General features: G+C 40.8%; 1 pseudogene; it reads right to left on the reverse strand.

Annotated features, from left to right (window-relative positions):
* Positions 1-12028: 12028 nt before the first annotated feature.
* Positions 12029-13011, reverse strand: LOC130018080 (glucose-dependent insulinotropic receptor-like; annotated as a pseudogene).
* Between the last annotated feature and the right edge of the window lie 11046 nt (positions 13012-24057).

A 24057-nucleotide genomic window follows, 5' to 3' on the forward strand; every position in this document is an offset into this window, starting at 1 on the left:
TTTCAATTCTTTTCAATTGACATGAGACTTTGTTCCTTATTCCAGTCCCATTTGATTTTAATTACTACAGACTTTACCTTTTTACAGATTTGTAGTAGACTTTGAAGTTGGAATGTGATGATGCTTCCCATGTTTTTCCCCCTAGGGTTGCTTTGACTACTTGAGGGTAGTTTTGCAAATGAATTTCATGGATGTTTAACTTTTGTATGTTTTGGGATTGCATTAAAATGTATAGTGCTTTGGGGAGTATTGCCATTTTGACAGTATTCGTCGTCCTGATTTATAAGCAAGGAATGTGTTTCTTAACCCTCGCATCTTTCATTTAAATAATGTAGCTTTCCTTATATTGGGTTTTCACCTCTTTTGTTAAGCTATTATTTTTTCAATTTCTCCCTCTTTTATTTCATTACTTATGCAAAAGTCATGGGTTTTTTGACTGCCACTTTATAAGCACAACCTCAGAATTTCCTCTAACGTCCTTGTCCGTGTTTATATAGCTGGCTATTAGTGGTTGAATCTCTAAGGCTGCCATCTTTCCTTACTGTGGCTGGGTTCTGGTATATTTCCCCATTTTCAGTTATGCATGTTGAGGGTGGGTCTTTCAATTAACTTTTGTGCCATCCCCACTGCCATCCACACTGCCTGTGAGGTCTGACGGAACCAATTGCTGTTACCCTTTCCTCCCTGTCAAAGCTATCTTAGTCTACAACTGTACCCCATGGTTTATCACTAATAAAATTTTTAATAAAAGCTATCTTCACCAGATTGGTTGTTTCTGACTAGATGTTTACAGTTGAGGGCCACAATCTTTTAATTGCTCTGGCTTTTGTCCAGTTCTGAGTCAGGAGCTGGAAGTGCTTGCATGTTCTCGTTCCTTAGAACACTTAGTGTGTATTCAGGATTTGTTCTGGGGATCCCTTAACAGATGTCCTTACACTTTGTTCTGGGTCTCTGAGGAATGTCATGGAGTTTTAATGAACACTACAGAACATCTTTTGAACGCTTTGGGGAGGATCATTGTGCCTACAGAGGAGAATTGAGCTGCATGGTTAATGGGATTCTCTATCTTGGTGTCCTTTGAAGGGAAAGCGTACCACTTAAGCCCCTTACCCCATTTTTATCACCCTCCACTCCATCTTCTCTGGTGAGAGGCTGTCTGTTTTTGTTCCATGTTAAATTTGTTAAGGTTTGAAAAACTAAAGACCAGAACAGTAGTCTGGAGATTCCTAAGAGAGTGTTTTCCAGAAAGTGGTAAAAATATATGGAGGAAAATAGGAGTTCTGCTGCACACCACGCTCTGGTGGTGTGCCTCTGGTGTGTACTAATCTCTGGCACTAGGAAGAACTGCAGCATATTTCACAAAATATCTTAGGAAATAATGAAGATAAGTATTAAAACAAGGCTTCTTTGTAGCAAAAGTTCAGTGGATAGGGTGTGTGCCTTGCATATGGCCGCCCTGTGTTGAGCCCCAGGTGAACTGTCAGACTGTATGGTTACCTGGTGCATGAAGCTGGTAAGCAATGTAGACTATCGACGGATGGCCAAAAGACACAGACTAATGTGTGGTGGTCAGTATATAACTTTATTCATGGTAAGCAATGATTATATAGGGGCAGAAGGAAATTAGTACATGCAGGATGAAAGCATGTGGTAAGAGGGACACAAAAAGAGGAAGTTGATGGTTTCACGATCTACATGCAGTTACAGGAAATACGTGCAGTATGGGGTCTCTAAGCTCCCCTAGCAAAAACTGAGGTGTCTTATCGATTCAATACAGTGACAGTACCCCATGTTTCAAGCCCAGCCACTCTAAAACCGTCAATCTGTACTCATCTGGGCAATATCAGGTCCCATGACATGAGTCATTATTGAGACCATTGACTCAGAACACAGAGCATTCTCACAGGCTATCCAATCCAGATGTCTTGGTAGCTGAGCCAAAAAGAACCTCAAAATCTCCTATTTTCTGGGTTTTATTTTTCATCAAAGTAGGCTAAAATGGGCTTGTAAACAGGAATACTCTGATTAGACTATTCATCACTACAGGAGGCAGAATCCTAAAAATAACATCACAAATCCAACTATTACACCACTCTAGCCCTTTCCATAGTATGAGTTATGTTTTGCCACCAGGTGTGTGGATTGAGATATCGCAAGGCATCAGTTACCTGTTTATCCAAGCCCTTGTATCACACTCCTGGCTGTTTATTTCCCCTGGAAAATTCTTAAGTTTTTTTCTGAAGGACCTGGGTTTGAAGTTCCCTTTTCATTTTTTTTTCATTTCATCATCCTGTTATCTGTCTATTGCCTCGAGCAGGCCCCAGTAACATCTCTTTCATCCTAGCCCTGAGATTATATTCATGGCTCTTTAGGAGAATGAGACCCATCATTGTTACTGGTATTTGGCATATTTGGTACGCCACGGGGAGTTTGCCAGATTCTGCCCTGTGGGCAGGCTACTTTCGATAGCCTGCAAGTTTGTTCAAAGTAGGAATGAGATAATAAGATGTCATAAAAAGAAGTTCTGATAAGATGTCGCACGGCCGCGAATGCGGCCGCGCAGTTACAGGATCTGGATTTTATAGTCTCTGAGTCTTGGCCGCTGATGGGATTACACGGCACCAGGGGGCCAGGTGATGGGTGTGACCCCCGCCTACTGGAATTTGGAGGATCTGGATGGAAGATGCTCGACTCCAATCCGAGTAGGCTTGGAGGTCTCAGCCCCGGAACCCGCATGGCTTTGTCCCTCTGCCAGTACCTTCATGTGTGCGGAGAGTTGTCTCAGCATGGTGGTGGCTGGTCCTGGAGGTCTTCGGCTGCCGGAGCCCCAGTTGGGGCAAGGAGGAAAGCTCAACCCGCTCCCCTCCAAGGGGTCCCGGCGAGGAACACCCAGGCACGGGGGCAGAAGACTACACTGTTCCCTTTAAGATCTTGCAAATACTATTTGATGTTCTCCCAGATTGGGAGCAAGGCACTACTGGGATTCTGTTTGGGAGGTCCTCAAACTGCCCCCCCCGATCCTTCATGTGACCCTAATGTCTCAGGCATGCTTGGGTGTCCAAAGGATATTTTGCGTCTGGTTTAACTCTTTTGAGATCTCTTTATGAGTCTGTTATAAGGGTTCATATAGTAGAGTATAGTACTGTAAGTTGATGAACTTACACGTGCCAGAAGTGGATCATAGGCCTGAGTACCAGGGTTTCTGGAAATACAGTAAGGAGAGTGCAGGTAGCCCATCCTGACTCTGAGAAAGCCTTGGGATTTCAATCACAAAGACACATTTACCTGAATATTAATCAGGTTAATCTCCAGGTCTGCTACCAAGGAAATGAAGTCCTGCCAATGGCATGGTGATGGTTTTGCAGGATTTGGCTGTCCCTAGGCTGGCCCCCATCCCTCCGAGATTTATATTGTGTAGAGTCATTGGATTTTTTCCTTTGTGAATTTTTTTTCATGTTCAGTGAAACTTGATTTCACGTTGAATCTTTATGTACATTCCATATTCAGTGGCTTTATCTCCTTTGTCAGATCTCTTCATGTTCAGTGAAGTTTAATTTCACAGAAACTCTTCTCCTATATTCTTTTATTTTTTCTTTCTGGGTCACACCCGGCAATGCACAGGGGTTACTCCTGGCTCTGTACTCAGGAATCGACCCTGGCGGTGCTCAGGGGACCATATTGGGATACTGGGAATTGAACCAAGTTCGGCTGCGTGCAAGGCAAACACCCTACCCACTGTAGTATCGCTGCAGCCTTGAAGGTCTGATGTCCAATAAAAAGTTGTCATCCATTCTTTACATTTATAAGGTTTATTTCCTGTATGAGATTTACAGTGACTCAGGAGAACTTTTTTGCAAAATAACTTTTTCCTTCAATAGATTTCTATCCTGCATGAATTCTTTGTGTTGAGTGATATAGGATTTGATTGACAAAGTCCTCCTACATTCTTTACAATTCATAGGGTTTCTCAACTGTATGAATTCGGTATTGCTGAATTCAATACCATTTTAGTGAGAAAGATTTCCTGCATTCCTTCATAGGGTTTGTAACATGTATGAATCCGATATTGTTGAATTAGAAACGATTTCAGTGAGACCTTGGGTCAATATAAAACTTCATTCAGAATAATTATATGAGGGCAGAAGGAGCATTATATGTGTGGGACAGTTGATAGGGTTGCAGAGATTGACACTGTGCCTTCCTCAAAGTGTGCACTCCTAGAGCATTCTAAGTCATCTCCCAGGAATCTATCTCTTTCAGCATTTGCTGTTTGTTATTTTGTTAATAGAGTTTATTACAGATAAGCTCAATTGTTTTGATTTGCATTTTCCTGCTATAGGAAATTGTAAATTGAATCTTCCTTGCCTGGGATATACAACTTTTCCATATATGTGTCTGTCAGATTCTAGAAAGAAAACAACTTGAAAGACAGGGTTTAAGTTTCATCTGAAAAGACTTGATCTGTTTGGTAAGACCCAACATATAATTGAGGTATTCAAATATACGTGTTGAGGTTAGTAATCTAAACGTAAATACTGTTAAGGTTGTGGCCATATTACAGTAGTTTAAAATGTTTGCTAGACCTGCATGTTGCCCACCAGATTAGATCCATGTCACTTTAATATTCTTGGTAACAGGTACCTTGCTGACAAATACCAAGCTCCTTGTGGTTTTGACTTGATTTTCCTGATAGGTTCCTTACCGGGGATATACTATTTTCCCAATATATGTGTCTGTAAGATTCTAGCCATTTAACAACTTGTAAGCAAGGAGTTGGCTTCATCTGGAGAGGCTCGATCTGATTCAATAAGACCCACCAGGTTTTTGAGGTTAGACACGTATACTTAATATTTCTAGCGCTGGAACGATTGTGAGCAGATAAGGTGCTTACCTTGTATGTGGTCAACCGGGTTTGATACCTGGCATCCGTATAGTGGCCTGAGTGCAGAGCCAAGAGTAAGCCCAGAGCACTGTGGGATGCAGGGCCGGAGTAGGATTGCTCCAAGTCCACAAGAGAAAGTGCTGTAACTTGGATGTGATTGGATGGAGTTGTGGTAAGTGAAGAACATCAGAAAAAAACAAAGGGTTCGTCAGGCAATCTCACCAATGTGAGGTGTGAGGCAACAAAGTACCACCCAAGAACAGTAGAAAGAAGACCAGGAGGATGGTTCCATGGTTGGAAACCTACCTTAAGGCCTGGGTGATTCCAAGGTCTCCATCTTTGGTTTTTGATTTTTAATTGAATTAGATATGATTTTTGTGAGAGCATTTTTATACCTCCTCCTTGAACATTCACGGGGTTTGTTACCTGTAACAATTCAATATTGTGGCGTGAATGTGACTTTAGTGAGAATGCTTTCTCACCTATACAACTTCGATATTGGTGAGTTAGATATGATTTCAGTGTGAAATAGTTCCTACATGCTTTACATCCCTCGGATTTCTTACTGTATGAATGTGGTATTGTTAAATTCTACATGACTGTCATTAGAAAGTTTTACTACCTGCTTTACATTTATAAGGTTTTTCATCAGAGTGATTTCCATATTGTTGAATTAGATATGATTCTAGTGGGAAAGATTTCCGACATGCTTTACATCCCTAGGATTTCATACTGGATGAATTTGATATTGCTGTATTATGCATGAAAGTTTTGCTACCTGCTTTATTTTTCAAAGTTTTATCTTCAGAGTGACTTCTATGTTGTTGAATTCGATATGATTTCAGTGGGATAGATTTCCTACATGATTTATACCTCTCGATTTCGATAGTACAGTGGGTAGGGCATTTGCCTTGCACGCAGCCAACATGGCGAACTTGAGTTCAATTCCTCTGCCCATCCCGAGAGCCCGGCAAGCTACCAAGAGTATCTCGCCCACACAGCAAAGCCTGGCTAGCAACCTATGACATACTCGATATGCCAAACACAGTAAAAAATCTCACAATGTTACTGGGCCTGCTCGAGCAAATCGTTGAACAACGGGAAGACAGTGACAGTGATGAATTTGAAATTGTTGAATTCTACATGACTTTCATGAGAAAGTTTTACTACGTGCTTTACATTGATAAGGTTTTTAGTCACAGTGACTTCTATATTTTTCAATTAGATATTCTAGTGGGAAAGAATTTCTACATCCTTTACACCCCTAGGATTTCATACTATGAATTTGATATTGCTGAATTCTGTATGACTTTTGCGCGAAAGTTTTGCTACCTGATTTACATTTGAAATATTTATTTTCAGAGTGACTTTGATATTGTTGAATTAGATTTGATTTCAGTGGGAAAGGTTTCCTACATGATTCCTTGCCTTGCATGCAGGCTATCAGTTTGGTCCCTGACATCCCAGTACTCTGTCTCAGGATTTAATGTTTGGTATTTTGCTGAGAGGTAATAAGTGATAAGTTTTTTGTATTTTGTTAATACCTTTGCTGTAAGATACCAAATGATGAGCCTCTTGTGGTTTTGACTTGAATTTTCCTTATCTTTCACTTGCCTGGTATATACTATTTTCCTGATATATGTGTGTGTCAGATTCTAGCAAGAAAACAACTTAGAAGTCAAGAAGTTAGCTTCTTCTGGAGTGGCTTGATAGGATAGGTAATACTCACTAGAATTTTGAAGTTACTAACTTATGAAAGAATATTTCTAGGGCTGGAGCGATTGTGCATCAGGTAAGATGTATGTGGCCGAATGGATTTGATCCCTGGCATTTGTATAGTTGCCTGCGTGCAGAGCCAAGAGTAAGCCCTGAGTACAGTGTGAGCTGGACCAGGGTGGGATTGATCCAAATGTAGAAGAGAATGTGCTGTAACCTGCACGGGATTGGATGGAGTACTAGTAAGTGACAAGAATCAGAAAGAAGAAAGGGTTCCTCGGGCAGTCTCACCCCTATGAGGTGTAAGGAAACAAGGTACCACCTAAGATCAGTGGAAAGAAGACCAGGATGATTGATCCATGGTTGGAAGCCTGCCTCAAGGTCTGGGGGATTCCAAAGTTTCCCTTTCTTTTTAAATTGAATTATATATAATTTTTGTGAGAGCATTTTTCTACCTCCTCCTTGAAAATTCATGGGATTTCTTACCTGTACAACTTTAATATTGTTGACTTAGATATGGCTTTCGCGACAAAGGTCTCTCACCTGTCTAAATTTCATATTGTTGAATTAGATATGATTCTACTAAAAATATTTCCTAAATGCTTTACACCTCTCGGATTTCTTACTGTATGAATTTGATATTGCTGAATTCTACATGACTTTCGTGAAAAAGTTTACTACCTGCTTTACATTGATAAGGTTTTTCATCAAAGTGACTTCCATGTTGTTGAATAAGATATGATTCTAGTGGGAAAGATTTCCTACATGCTTTACACCCCTAGAACTTCATACTGTATGAATTTGATATTGCTGAATTCCGCATGACTTTCGAGAAAAAGTTTTGCTACCTGCTTTACATTTGGAAGGTTTATCTTCAGAGTGACTTCGATCTTGTTGAATTAGATGCGATTTCAGTGGGAAAGATTTCCTACATGCTTGCTTGCCTTGAATGCAGCACATCAGGTTGATCCCTGGTATCCCAGTATTCTATCTCAGCATTTGATGTTTGGTATTTAGCTGACGGATACACAGTGATAATTGTTTGGTATTTTGTTAATTCCTTCTTGGCAGATACCAAGTGATAAGTCTCTTGTGGTTTTGACTTGTATTTTCCTTATCTTTTCCTTGCCTGGGACATACTACTTACAGGATATATTTCTCTGTCAGATATTATCAAGAAAACAACTCAGAAGACAAGAAGTTAGCTTCATCTGGTGAGCATGATCTGATTGGGTAAGATCCACCAGACTTTTGAGGGTAGTCACTAATGCTTAAAAATTTATATGGCTGGAGCAATAGTACAGCAAATTAGATGCTTTCCTTCCTTGGGGCCAACTGGGTTTGATCCCCTGCACAGCAGATCATTTTCTGAGTACAGAGCAGTTGGGATCAGAATAGGGACCATTTTGACATTGATGGTTGGAAGGGATTGCTCTGGATGGAGATGTGTTCTGAAATTGGGTAACTGACCAAACATGATGGCCTCTCCGTATTGGTATTGGAAGTCATAGAGCCCAAACTGAGAGAGAGAGACAACATGAAATATGCCTGTCTACAGGCACGTTTGGTGGCCTAGAATGTGTGGAGCTGGTAGAAGGGAAACTCAGGACATTGGTGGTGGGAAGTGTATTTGGTGAAAGGATGGATGTTGGAACATTGTATGTCTGAAACATGATCATGAAAGGTTTATAATTATCTCACATATTCAGTTCAATTACAATGAATTAAATAATATTGGTACTATAATAATATATTCATACTTATTTTAAATAAAAGTACAATGGTGGAGGATGTTTGGTAATTTAGTGCTTTCTAATGTACAATAATTTTGTACTTGAAAACCATAAATTTTAATACTTTCATAACATGTTACTTTCAGTGCAATAAAAATGAAAGAAAAATGTAAAACCTCCACTGGTGGAGGTGGGCACTTTTCATTGGGAAGTTGTGATATTGGTCGAAGGAAATTGAGACTATGGTGTGGACTGTGGTGTTTAAAGTTTGTTTTCTGAAACCTTATCATTGACAATATTGTAAAATTGTAAATCCCTCTGAAATTTCAAAAAAGCAATTTATAGAAACTGTGCTCTCCCTGATTACTTGATGGCAATAAACAATCTGCTGTTCTCTGTATAAAGAATACAAACCAAAAATTTTGACAACTGTATAGGTTAATACTGTTGTAAGCACGTTGCCTACAATGCAATAAAAATTTAATTTTGTTTGTTTGTTTTGTTGCTTTTTGGGTCACACTCCACGAAGGCAACTTAACCCCTATTTTATCTCTCTGGCCCCTGAACATAGTGCCTTTTTTGTCCAACAGACATTGACTGAAGCATACCAGAACCTCATCTTATCACCACCTGTTTTCTTGTTCTCTACTGGTATTTACCTTTAAAGGAAGATGTGATACAGAGCATTTACTGTAAGGCAAGGTAGACTTTTGTGTTAGTAAGTCCTGAGAACAACCAGGTATGGCCTGAAAACAAACAATAACAAAACCCAAACCCCCACAATATTGCATTACTTTTCACTCTATAATGAACATGAGTCAAAATGTTGTGTTTTCCGTTTAAAGTGGAGAACAGAACTTTGGGAATGATTGAAGACATGTAGGTTCTTTAAAGAAACTATTGAGTCTCAACTAATGCTTTGCTCTCATGCTTGTAAGAAACAGATGATACCATCCCATCACATTCCCCTTAGGTTAGGGTTAGAATTGGCTTTTGAAGAGATGTTAGTAATGACTCTGATGACTGTTTGATTTATTTAAGTAATTAATGAATTTTGCTTTTTGAATCACAGCCGGGATGCACAGGGGTTACTTATGGCTCTGCCTTCAGGATTACTGCTGGAGGTGCTCAAGGGATCATATGGGATGCTAGGGATCAAACGTGGGTTGGCCCCATGCAACATAAATGCCTTACTTGTGGTACTATCGCTCCAGCCTCCTGATGATGCTTTTCTATGAGAAAGGTGTTAACTATTAACAGCAAAAAAATTCTTCACGAATATTACTTTGATTCTCCAGTTTGTTTGGATTGTTATAAGTATATCATGGGCTATAAGTCAATTATTTGTTTTAAAATGTCATCAGTTTCAGGATTAGAGAGATAGTACCTTGAGTAAGGTGCTGCCTTGCACCTTCCAGAATGATTCCTGAGCACAAAGCGAGTATCAAGCCCTGATTACAGATGGTTGAGGCCCCCTATTTGTATCTTTTATTAAATATGCAGTTAATTTGCCATTTCTGAGTACATAGTTATAATATTTTAATTTGTAAAAAGGCTCACTTGGCTTACTTTGGTTTTAGGGTCACACCCGCAAGTGGTCAGAGGTTATTCCTAGCTATGTACTTGGGGGAGCATATAAAATGCCAAGGATCGAACTCGGGATAGCTGTATGCAAGCTAAATGCCCTATGAGCCATGCTATCTCTCTGGTCATCCCTTGCCTTATTTTTTAAAATCATGTTTAATAATCATTTGAATATTTTATTATCCTTTTAAAGTTTGCCTTTTTAATGATTTCCTTAGACTACAATCCCCAAAATGGAAGCAGAAGATGCAAAAATAACAGGTCGACAGAACCACTAACTTGTTTTATTAAATTGCTTTTCTGAAAGGCCAAGTATGTGGAACTATCAATACTATGAAGCTATGTCTAATTATTTCTTACATTATGACAACACTGGGCTGTATTTTTTTCCTCTGCAAGGTATACTTTGTTATCTTCAGGCTACTCTAATTTACATTTTAATTGCAAATTGGCCATGTGTTTTCACTTTTAGTCCTTTGGTGTATTAACTTTATTTTTAAATAATTCCTTCTTCAAAAAATATTTGATTTACACAATTGTGTTGTTGGGGGGTAGGGGTTGAAAGGTAAACATGTTAGGATCCTTGAAGAGCTACACTTGTCGTGGGTGTTGTGTTGATAATACGTGCATTAGAAACCACTATTAATAGTATTGTAGACCAAGTGATAAAGTGATGTGAAGTAAACCACAAAATATAAATTAATAAATTTTTTAAATGTGATCATTTTCAGGGTTAGAGACATAGTACATTAAGTAAGGTGCTTGCCTTCCACCTCCAGGAATGGTTCCTGAGCACAAAGCTAGGAGGAAGCCCTAGCACAGATGGGAGTGGCCGCCAAGAAGTGAACAATTTATAAACAAACGGACTATCTTAAAATAAGAAACAGTGACCAGAATACAGAGACAATCTACACAATGGGAAAGGTTATTCACCCAATACCCATCTGATAAAGGGTTGATATCAAGGATATGCAAGTCACTGGTTGAACTCCACAAGAAGAAAACATTTAACTGCATCAGAAAATGATTTAAAAAGTTGATTATCAATGACTTCTACTCAGATCTTTTCGATAGCCACGTCCACCTGCCCACATACCAAATTCTGCAGGATGGATATGTCCTTCCCAACGTTTCTCTTCCAAAATATGACAAACCATTTCTTTGGTAAAGAAGCGTACAGCACCTGGTCCAGAAAAGGTCAGACCTGAACAACTGAAGAACTTGCAGCCAGTACCCGTCAATACAGTGGCTCGGCTCGCCAGTACTCATAAATACAGTAGCTCGGAACTTCACATGTTACCTGTCTGAATGCAAGGTTCTGTCCCAATGAAAAACCAGAAGGACAATTCTGTTGTACAAGAAGGGAGACATCCACGACATCGGCAAATATCGCCCAATCTGCCTGTTGTCCATTGTCTACAAGTTGTTCACTCAAGTCATCCTGAAAAGAATAGACAGAACACTAGACGAAGAACAACCATGTGAGTAAGTCGGGTTCCGAAAATGATTCAGCACGATCGACCATATCCACACGGCGACCAAGCTCATTGAGGTTTCTGAGGAGTTCAAGATGCCGCTCTGTCTAACATTCATCGATTTTAAAAAGGCATTTGATTCTGTTGAGACTGAAGCAGTCATCAAAGCCCTAGCCAAACAGGGTGTTCAAAGTCAGTACAACAGCATCCTCCAAGAGCTGTATTACGGATACACCACCAGGATCTTACCATTCTACAAGGAAGTGATCATCGACATAAAGAGACGGGTTCAACAGGAGGCCATATGGCCCCTAGTTGAGAAATAATACTTTAAGTGAGTATACAAGTATAGAAGAATCAGACCCATTGCATAATAAGGACAGAGGCAGAGAGAGAGAAAGAGAGAGATAGAGATAGAAAGAGAGAGAGAAATTTTCAAATGGGAAAAATGATTCAAGGAGTCATCTTACCTGGTGAGACAAAAAATGGCATTGGTTGGTTTTAATAGCCTGAAATAATTGTTCTGATTCCACAAGCTCCATTTGATTTCCTGGTTCAGAGTGGGGCTAGAAGGGCATCTAAGGGAGGGATAGTTCCTTTGAAACTCTCTGTCCTTACCGTATTTCTCAGCCATGAAGCTAGGAGATAGTGGTAATATGACAGGAGCTTCCTATGGATCCCTCTGGGCCACAATCTCTGGCTGAGAGGAAGAGAAGCAGTGAGGCAAGCCCCTTCTTGATTTCTAAAGCCATTTGGTAGAGCTGCTGCCACACCTTCTTCTGCCATTAGGCAAAGAACAATGGGTTGAGTAGAGGGTTAACCACACTGATCATCCACAGATACCCTTCCAACACTATGTAGAGGTGGCGCTCCTGACAGTGCCTCTTGCACAATGCCCACGATAAGGAATGGAGTCAAGACAGAATGAAGGTTCCAATGAAAACAGTCACAGTGCGGATGGTCTTGAAGTCGTTGGGAGATCTTGAGGGACTGTAAGCTCCAGCCATGACTCCTGCTTGCTGCATCTTTCAGATCTGTTGACTGTGCACCCAGGCAACCTTGATCATGTCACAGTAGAGGAAGACAAAGATAAGCAGGACTGGGAAGAAGCCAGCACAGAAGAGGGCCAGTACATAGACCGGGTGAAACACAGAGAAGAAGGGTCCTTGATAGGTGGTCTACTGGAATACAGGGACTACAAATGGGAGGAAACCAATCAGATAAGAGAACAACCACAGCCCGGCAATGCAGGCCCCAGCCACAAACCTATTCATGATCTGGAAGTAGCAGATGGGCTGCTGGATGTCAAGGTACCCGTCAAAATCAATCAGCATGACTGTAAGGACAGAGGCAGTTGCCAAGGAAGTGATAAATGCCATCCGAAGGCTTCAGAGGGTCTTCTGTGTGGGCTGGGTGGGCTGGTGAGCTGATCTGTTGCCAGGCCAGAGATGGCTACACCAAGCACAGCGTCAGCCACAGCCAGGTTCAAGGTGAAACAGAGACTCATGCCATCATTCTTGTGGATCAAAAACAGCACAGCCACAGCCACTAGTGAATTAGCTGCAATGATGAGTGAGGACAGGACAGCGAGGGTCACTCCAAATGGGAATGATGACTGCATGTCCTGAAGAGGCATGATTCCCACTTACTTAGCTCAAGTTCCCAAGGGCTGCAGGAGCTGTGGGTCAGGGCTGTGGCACAGTTCTGTTTTTCTATGGCCATTTAGGCTGGCAGCTTGACATCTTTGGAATTCCGCTGGTCATTTAGAATTATTGACCATCTCCTTTTCACTCCTCAACCTCTTGCTTCTCCCGCTCTCTGAAGGTAGCAATCAAAGGGCATATATCCTCTGCCCTGAGCCTCAGTTTGTCCTTCCTCTTTCAACAACCAGGTTACCAGACAACTCCTAAGTACCTGATGCACACCGTCTCGCTAGGCTCTCTGCCTTCATTGATAATTTGAGAGCTCTGTTTGGAGAGACTGAGACATTAGTCAGGTCTCCTGTCTGGCAGAAGACATAATTGACATGAATCACATTTTGTCTTCAGAGTTTTATAGTAAGTTCCCTCTCGCCACCCAACCCCTGCTCAAGTACTAGTTGAAAAACGAATTTCTGCTTTATTAAGAAATTACTTAGAACTGAGGCCCATCTCTCGGCATCAAAGCTGATCATCTACGGGTACTCTCTCCTCATTCAACCAGGTACAGCCTGCCCCCTGGGCTTGGGACTCTCTCTGAGCATGCGCAGCTGGCTCGATCCCCTAGAACAGCCGGTTTTCTCCCTTGACGTGCGTGGGACGAAGACTGAGGCCCATCTCTCGGCAACAAAGCTGAACGTCTCCAGGTACTCTCTCCTCATTCAACCAGGTACAGCCTGCCCCCAGCACCAGGGACCCTTTCCAGAGCCACAGACGCGTTATGCCATAGGAAGCATAAACTACACTCTTAGATGGAACCTTCTCTAGGTTACCTCAGCCACTAGAAACACAGTAGCCAACAACTCATAAGCCTATCTCAACTCACACTGCATATCAAGCAGAATAGTAACAGTGAATGTGAAGGACTAAACCATGCTCATCACAATGGTAAAGCAATGCAAAAGCCCAACAAACTTTCTTACTGAAGAGTCTAGCCCAGGAGACACCAAGAGTAATGTAGTGTTAGAAAACCTATCTGAGAAGGAATTCAGAAGGGAGCTACTTAGGATGCCTAGGGAACTAAAAGAAACAATGGAAAGCAATGCCAATAAAAAACAAGAGGATTTGGAGGCAGAAATGAGGAAAATGCAATCGGAAATGTCAGACCTGAAAAACCTGGTAGGCGAATTGAAAAACTCAGAGTAACAGCTGCTGAGAAAAGAATCAGTGATCTGGAAGATGAAGTTCAGAGACTCTCCAGAAAAGAGCAGAAAATGGAAAAGAGACTCACAATTCAGGAACAGATAGCAAGAGAAGATCATGATGAAGCCAATATGGGTAACATAAGAATTATTGGAATCCCAGAGGGACAGGAAGAAAACCTTGATGAAGAGGAATCTGTCAAAGACATCATTGCTACAACGTTTCCAGAAATAAAGAAAACTTGTGACCATATTCAGGAGTCCCGAAGGGTACCAGCTAGAAGAAATCCGAATAAAAATATCCCAAGACACATCCTGATCAGAATGACCAAAACCTTAGATAGAGACAAAATTCTGAAAGCAGCAAGACCAAAAAAAGAAATCTCTTACAAAGAGCATCCTTAAAATTCACAGCTGATTTTTCTGATGAAACCCTCATGGCCCAAAAACATTGGTGGGACATAGTGAAAAAACTCAGTGAAATAAATGCCTCTCCAAAAATACTTTACCCAGTGAGACTCTCATTCATAATAGAAGGAACAACACACAGTTTCACAGATAAACAACAGCTAAGGAACTTCATAGATTCAAAACCATGGTTACAAGAACAACTAATGGGCTATTTTAAGGCAAGACAGGCCCCTCAAATACACCAAATTTCACCAGAACAATGGGGCAAAATCCAATAACAATAATCTCTCTCAATGTCAATGGGCTAAATGCACCAATTAAAAGACATAGAGTGGCAGTATGGATTAGAAAATTGAACCCAACATTCTGATGCCTGCAAGAAACATATCTCAATAGTCAAAGCAAACACAGACTCAGAGTAAAAGGCTGGAACACAATCCTACAGGCAAACAGCTCCCATAAAAAAGCTGGGGTAGGCATCCTAATATCAGACTACATCGATTTCAGAGAGAAGAAGGTCATAAGAGACAGTGAAGGCCATTTCTTATTGATCAAAGGATCTTACAACAGGAAGAACTTACAATAATAAATGTATATGCACATAATGAGCAACCAGCAAATTACTTAAAACAACTACTCATAGATTTGGAAAAAGACATCAATAGCAAAACAATACTAGTGGGAGACTTCAACACTGCTTTGTCACCTCTTGATAGAACAACCAGACTCAAGCTTAGAAAGGAAATACTTCATCTGAGGGAAACAATGGAAGAAAGGGACTTAGTAGATATATATAGGACACTTCATCCTCAAAAAGCTGAATACACATTCTTCTCAAGCGTACATGGAACATTCTCCAAGATAGACCACATGCTGAGTCACAAAACATACCTCCATAAAATTAAGAAGATAGAGATTGTATCAACAAACTTCTCAGACCATAATGCGATGAAATTGAAGTAAATCACACACAAAAACAGAAGACTAAATAAAACAACTGGAAATTATACAGTGCACTACTGCACAACGAGTGGCTTAGAAAGGAAATCAAATAGGAAATCAAAAGATTATTAGAAACTAATGAAAATGAGGACACGTGTTACCAAAACTTATGGGACACAGCAAAAGATGTGTTAAGAGGAAAGTTTATAGCTCTATAAGCATTCCTCAGGAAGGAGGAGCGAGAACACACAAATAACCTAACCTCACAGCTTAAGAGCTTGGAGATGGACCAACAAAAGGAGCACAACCCAAACAGGAGGAAGGAAAAAATAAAACTCAGAGCAGAGATTAACAAGATGGGAACCCAAAAAACAATACGAAAGATGAATGAAACCAAGAGCTGGTTCTTCAAGAAAATTAACAAGATCGATAAGCCTCTAGCAAAACTCACAAAAAAAGGGAGAGAGAAAATCCTAATAAACCGAATCAGAAGTGAAAAGGGGGTCATTACAACAGAACCTACATAAATTCAAATGATACTCAGGGAGTACTTTGAGAAGCTTTATGCCACGGAACATGAAAACCTCGAGGAAATGGATAAATTCCTAGACTCCAACAGACTTCCAAGGCTGAACCAAGAAGACCTGGAATACCTGAACAGACCTATCACCATCAAGGAATTTGAAATGGTAATAAAAAGTCTCCCCAAGCACAAAAGTCCTGGCCCGGATGGATTCACTAGTGAATTCTTCCAAATCTTTAAAGAGGACTTATCGCAACCCTCTTTAAACTTTTCCAAAAAATTGAAATATCAAATACATTTCCAAATAGTTTCTACGAAGCAAATATCACACTGATACCAAAAGCAGACAGAGATACCACAAAGAAAGAGAATTACAGGCCGATATCCCTGATGAACACAGATGCAAAGATCCTCAACAAACTACTAGCAAATAGAATTCAAGTACTCATCAAAAAGATCATACACCATGACCAAGTAGGATTCATTCCAGGGATGCAGGGATGGTTTAACGTTCGGAAATCAATCAACATAATCCATCATATCAACAAAAGAAAAGATAAAAAGCACATGATCATATCAAAAGATGTAGAGAAAGCATTTGACAAGATCCAGCACCCCTTTATGATGAAAACCCTAGCCAAAATGGGTATAGAGGGGACTTTCCTCAACATAGTTAAAGCCATCTAACACAAGCCTACAGCAAGCATCATCCTCAATAGGAAAAAAAATGAGAGCCTTCCCTCTAAGATCATGGACGAGACAAGGATGCCCACTCTCTCCACTGCTGTTCAATATAATACTGGAAGTACTTGCAATAGCGATTAGGCAAGAAAAAGATATTAAGGGCATTCAGGTAGGAAATGAAGAAATCAAGCTCTCACTATTCGCAGATAATATGATACTTACTATACTTAGAGAACCCAATAACCTCCACCAAAAAACTCCTAGAAACAATAGACTTGTATAGTAAAGTTGCAGGCTATAAAATCAATACCCAAAACTCCATGGCTTTCCTATACGCAAAAAGTGAGAGAGAAGAAAACTACATAAAAAAAATCCCGTTCACAATTGTGCCCCAGAAAATCAAGTACCTAGGAATCAGCTTAACTAAGGAAGTAAAGGACCTGTACAAAGAAAACTACAAAACGCTGCTTCAGGAAATAAAAGAGGACATGAGGAAATGGAAAGATATCCCCTACTCATGGGTCGGGAGATTAACATTGTCAAAATGTCAATACTACTGAAATCACTTAATCACTTAATCACTTAATCCCCGTTATTCATCGATTTATTCGAGCGGGTGCCAGTAACGTCTCCATTCATCACGGTTGCGTGCTAGCGTAGCCCAATGGTATCTGTTCGTTTTAGGAACATGTAGAGCCTCAAACCGATCATTTAGGGTCTTGACGAAGAAGTCTGACCATCTTATAGGTGGGCGTCCACGTGATCTTTTGATGTCTCGTGGAATCCAATCAGTAATGGCTCTAGTCCAGCGGTTGTCTGTAAACCTCATTACATGTCCAGCCCATCTGATTTTTGATGTCTTGGCAAATGAGACAGCGTCTCTGATTCTTGAGCGTTGACGAAGATCAGAACTCCGGATTCTATCTCTCATTTGAGTGAATCGTGATATTCCAAGCATAGTTCTTTCGATTCCTCTTTGAGAGACCCGAATAGTGTTCTCATCCTGTTTTCGTAGGGTCCAGGTCTCTGAGGCATATGTTAATGCAGGAAGAATAGTGGAATCAAAGAGATGTGCTCGTAGTTGGAGGTTCTTTGTCCTTTTAGTTATTTCTTCAATGCTCTTGAAGGCATTCCAAGCCGCTCTCTTCCTCCTGCGTAACTCAGGTGCCAGGTCATTCATCATGTTGATTTCTCGACCTAAGTATATATAACTGTTGCATTCGGAGTTGGTGGTTCCGTTGAGAGCGAATGGAGCGTCAGGAACAAGGCTGTTTCTCATAAACATTGTCTTCGTAAGATTCAGCTGTAGTCCAACCTTTCCACACTCACGGTCAAAGTCCGCAAGCATTTGTGCTGCTTGGCTGATGTTTGGTGTTATTAGAACGATGCCATCAGCAAAGCGGAGGTGGTGTAGTTGCCGACCATCTATCTTCACTCCCATGTTTTCCCATTCTAGTCGTCGCATGATGTTCTCGAGGGTGGCACTGAAGAGTTTTGGTGAAATGGTATCACCCTGCCGAACCCCTCTCTTGATATGGATGATTACTTCTTTGTAGAATGGTGAGATCTTGGTAGTGAATCCGCAATAGAGCTCACGAAGGATCCTGATGTATTGAGTTTGTACGCCCTGATTGGCTAGGGCTTCCATGACCGCTTCCGTCTCAACAGAATCAAAGGCCTTCTTTAAATCAATGAACGTTAGACAGAGCGGCATCTTGAACTCCCGAGATACCTCAATGAGCTTGGTTATTGTGTGGATATGGTCGATGGTACTGAATCCTTTTCGGAATCTGCCTATTGTCTGTCATCTACAAACTATTCACTCGAGTCATCCTGAATAGGATTAGCAGAACACTAGATGAAGGACAACCATGTGAACAAGCTGGATTCCGAAAATACTACTGAAAGCATTGTATAAATTCAATGCAATCCCTATAAGTATACCCACGACATTCTTCAAAGAAATGGAGCAAACACTCCTGAAATTTATATGGAACAATAGGCCCCCACGAATAGCTAAAGCAATTATTGGGGAAAAGAAAATGGGAGATATCAACCTCCCTAACTTCAAACTCCAATACAAAGCAGTAATAATTAAAACAGCATAGTACTGGATCAAAGGCAGAACTCCAGACCAATGGAACAGGGTTGAATACACTGACATCTCCCCTCAATCATATGATCATCTAATCTTTGATAAAGCTGCAAGAAATGTGAAGTGGAGTAAGGAAAGCCTCTTTAACAAATTGTGCTGGCATCACTGGATGGCTACATGCAAAAAATGGGCTCAGAACTCTGCCTAACACCATGTACAAAAGTAAGATCAAAATGGATTAAAGACCTCAACATCAGACCAGAAACCATAAGGTACATTGAAGACAAAGTTGGCAAAACCCTCCATGACATTGAAGCTAATGGTGTTTTCAAAGATGCCACGCCACTGGCCGAACAAGTGAAAACAGAGGTAGATAAATGGGACTATCTTAAACTTAGAAGCTTCTGCACCTCAAGAGAAACAGTGACCAAAGTACAAAGACAGTCTACAGAATGGGAAAGAATATTCGCCGAATATACATCTGACAAGGGGTTGATACTAAGGATATACAAAGTACTGGTTGAATTCCACAAGAAGAAAACATCCAACCCCATCCAAAAATGGGGCAATGAAATGAACAGAAACTTTCTCAAAGAAGAAATCCGAATGGCAAAAAAGCACATGAGAAAATGATCTACATCATTAATCATCAGGGAGATGCAGATCAAAACCACAATGAGATACCATCTAACACCTCAGAGACTGGCCCACATTCAAAAGAACAAAAGCAACCAGTGCTGTCACGGATGTGGCGAGAAAGGGACACTCCTTCACTGTTGGTGGGAATGCTGACTGGTTCGGCCCTTTTGGAAAACAGTATGGACGATTCTCAAAAAATTAGAAATTGAGCTCCCATTTGACCCAGCGATACCACTCCTGGGAATATATCCCAGAGAGGCAAAAATGTATAGTCGACATTACATCTGCACTTATTTGTTCATTGCAGCACTCTTTACAATAGCCAGAAACTGGAATAAACCTGAGTGCCCAAGAACAGATGACTGGTTAAAGCAACTTTGGTACATCTACACAATGGAGTACTATGTAGCTGTTAGAAAAGATAAAGTCATGAAATTTACGTACAAGTGGTACAACATGGAAAGTATCATGCTAAGCTAAACGAGTCAGATAGAGAAGGATAGACATAGAAAGATTGCATTCATCTGGGGGATATAAAGTAACAAAATATGAGATTAATACCCAAGAATAGCTGAGATCAGCACCAGGAGGATTACTCCATAGCTTAGAGGCCAGCCGGGCACTCTAGGGGAAAGGGCAGCTCAGATATAGAAGGGAGCACTGAATAAAGGGTGTTTGGAGGATCCTCCCAGGAGGGGAGATGCATGTTGAAAGTAGACTATGGCCTGAACATGTTTGCCAATCAATGCCCCTTTTGCAGACCTCAACACCCAAAAGGAGAGAGAGAACAAAAGGTTATGTCCTGCCACAGAGGCAGGGTGGGATGGGGGGGATGCTGGTGGGAGGGATATTATCCATGGTGGTGGAATATGGGCACTGGTGAAAGGATGGGTATTTGATCATTGTGTAATCGAAACCCAAGCACAAAAATGTTGTAAATCTACAACTGTACCTCATGGTGTTTCACTAATAAAAATAAAATAAAATAAAATTTAAAAAAGTAATTACTTGGAAACTTATTCTCAGTTACTATTATGGCTGCATTCAGTCAAGCAAGGTGATCATAATCAGTTGATATGAGAAATTAGGGCAAGCAAGTTATTTCAGGGTCAAGGATACTGTAAGGAAAGTGGATGTAGGTCTTAAGCAGTTTCTCACTTTAGGTTCCTAGGCCTGCATTTTAAGGGTATGTGGTTCTTTTTTGTCATTGATCGAAACAGTGTGTTAAGTATTTAGAAGTTTAGGACTCTTAATATCTGTCATTTGGTTTAGAATAAAACCCTTACCTATGTGAAGCTGCTGTATGTTGTGAAGTTCTGATTCCATGTAAATAGTCTACTACACCATGTTGAATGTCTCTGCTCATGAGTGGTGGCACCCAGCATTGCTTCTTTTGATCTTGTATATTTCTGGAGCAGGAGATGGGGAGGTGAGGCTTGCTCTAGTGTTGACTTGGGAAAATTTTCATTTCGTAGGGAAAGGACTTGTTAGGGTCCTGCCAGAGGGTGTTGGTGCTGGGGTGGGTGAGCTGGACTCTGCTTTGGAGGGCAGCAGCATAAGGTCACTCCTAATTTAGATTGAGCACTCTAGAACTAACCTTATACCAGCTACTCTCATCTTGGATAACATCAAGAGAGGTGTGGGAAAAAGAGCTCTTAGAAGCTTATTTACTCGGTTCTCATGAGAGCACAAATGGGCAATGTTAGTGATTTAAGAGAGGGAGTGGAGAGCAAGGCACAGGGCGCAAGATAAATATTCTATTCCAGGATGCTTTGACAGTCTGAGGGGGCCATTGGTAGATGTGCCTCTTACAAAGACTCAAAGGGGCTACAAAGTGGAAACTTGGTCTTCTAGTAACCAACTTGACAGCAGCTGTTATTTGATACATGCAGCAGGAGGCCCATTTTAGGTGCACGGCACTGGGTTTAATTTTCTACCTAGATGTACAATTAGATGGCATTTTTACAAGCCCATCCGCAGAATCAAAAGTATCAGAATCACATGGAGGCTTTGTTAGAACCCAGATTCTTGGGTCCCACTCCCAGAGCTTCAGATCCATTCATCCTGGGATGGGCCCAAGAACCTGAATCTCTGACAGTTCTGAGGTGGTAGCATACTGCTGGCTGTATGACTGGAATGTGAAAATTCATGCTTTAGGGGATGGAGAGAGAGTACAGTCAATAGGGCCTTGCATGCAGCTGACCGAGCACCCTAAATGTCTCCCACAGAGACCTGTTAGGAGTAGTAACTAAGTGCAGAGCCAAAAGTAAGTCCTGATCATCACTGAATGTGGCGCAAATCATCACCTCCAAAAATAAAAGAAAATAACTGCTTTTATTGCAATGGTTCTTTACCCTTTTGTGTGCATTGGAACTACTCCGTGATTCTCCCCAAACTATTGATACTTCAGTCATACAAGAGATTCTGGAATTGTTAGTGTTGGAGTTGTTAAAACTATGTAGCTAGAGTTTTAAATGCTTCACAGAGAGGTGTTGAGAGTGACACTTTGACATCTGGGATAGTTAGTCGCATATCGAGCATCTTCTAGATAATCAGAGCTCAGATGCTAGCTTAGTGGAGTGAGGCAAAATACGCAGTTACCAAACCTGACACAGTACTTTACTGTTAATCTAATGGGAATGCTGCATTGACTCCTCAGATGAGCTGAAACCTCAGATAGCCTTCTGTATAAAGGGCACATGAGGATCCATAATGTTATTTCAGTGGGTAGGGCATTTGCCTTGAACACAGCTGACTTGGGTTTGATCCTTGGCATCCCCAATAGTCACCTGCGCAATGCCAGGAGTAATTTCTGAGGGAAGATACAGTAGTCAACTTGACCACTGCCAGATGTGGCCCCCAAATGAAAACCAACAAATAAATAAAAGGGCACACAGGAATTTCTGTTCCATTTAAGATTGAGTATATGCTCTGCACCAGAGTTGTGTGTGGCTGTGTCTTAGTATAGAAGGATGGACACAGGGACATAAGTATTTCTAACTTGAATCATGACTAGAGTTAGGAATGTTTGCATTTCTAGACAAAAAATGTACAGAAGAATCCCCCCTAATTTTTTCCTTAAAGAAGTTCTCCTGGGGCTGGGGCAATAGTAGATTGGACAGGGCATTTACCTTGCACACAACTGACCTGAGTTCACTTCTGGCACCCAACTTGGTGCCCCAAACCCGCCAGCAGTGATCCCTGAGCACAGAGACAGGAGTTGGCCCTGAGCAACAAACAAGAAAAAAAACTCCTTAGTAAAACTAAGTTTAAAAACCACTCCTCAGGCTAGGTATATAAAGAACTGGAATACTTGCTTTGCATCTGAGAGCCCTGAATTCAGTCTCCAGCCTGGTATGTTCCCCCAATCACCACCAGTAAACAACCCTAAGCAACAATCGAAGAGTAGTAATTCCAGGTGTGGTCCATACCCCAAACCTCAAAGGAAGCGCCGCAAATCACTATAATAATTCTACCAGAGGTGAGAACAAAATTTTGCAATTGTTTCCAGTGGCAAAAATATGCACTCTGTATTTAAAACATTTGGGGGCTGGCCCAAGATGATTTCTGACTTTGTACAAATGGGTCACCTCATTGCTTTTCTTCATATATGATATGGGGACAATGATACCTACTTCACACGGTTGTGGAGATTATAATATGATGCATGATGGGTTTGAAACAGCTTTCATGAATTAATTGTGAAATATTACCGGGGTATAATTCAGTGTGTTCTAGCTTCTTGTTAAACATAATATGGTTCAGATATGAAGCATTGGTATTATCTGCGATCTTGGTAGAAATTCAAATAAACAGGTTCTGTCCAAAAATTATTGAAGCAGAGTCTTCATTTGAACAAGATATCAAGGTTATATGTATGTACATTAAAGTTGTCCTTTACTCTCTCACACTCTCAGATGTCTGGCTGTACTTATTTTGCTGTTGTGATATACTAACCCAAATTTAGTGGCTTAAAACAATGGAAAAATGCATTTTCTTATACTTCTTCATATCAGATGTCTGAAGTGAGTTGTATAGGGCAAAATAAAAATGTTGGTAGGGCAGAGTTTCCTTCAGAGTCTAAAGGGAGAAATAATTTCTTTGATTTTTGTTTGTTAGTTTTGGGGCCATATCTGGAAATCCCAGGGTTTACACCTGGATCTGCACTCAAAAATCACTTCTAATGGTGCTTGGGGGACCATTTGGTGTGCTGGAGATCAAACCTGTTTGGCCACATGCTTGGCAAATGCCCTACACACTCTGATTGACCTGACTTCTTCCATGCTTTTTATTTAATTTTAGAGAATGCGTGCACTCTTTAGCTCATTGCTATAACTATTGTTTCCATATTTCATACCTTTATCTTAATCTGTTTCTTGTCTCCCTCTTTCAAGAACCCCTGTGATTACAATGGGACTTCCTGTATAATCCATGAAATCACCCCTGTCTGAAGCTCATTTAACTTAATCATATCATCATATCTTATTTTTTGTAAGTGTGTGTGGGCCTTGCACTGATCATAGATCCATTGTAA

This window comes from Sorex fumeus, unplaced genomic scaffold (genome assembly GCF_029834395.1).
Source record: "Sorex fumeus unplaced genomic scaffold, SorFum_2.1 ptg000236l, whole genome shotgun sequence".
Taxonomy (NCBI): domain Eukaryota; kingdom Metazoa; phylum Chordata; class Mammalia; order Eulipotyphla; family Soricidae; genus Sorex; species Sorex fumeus.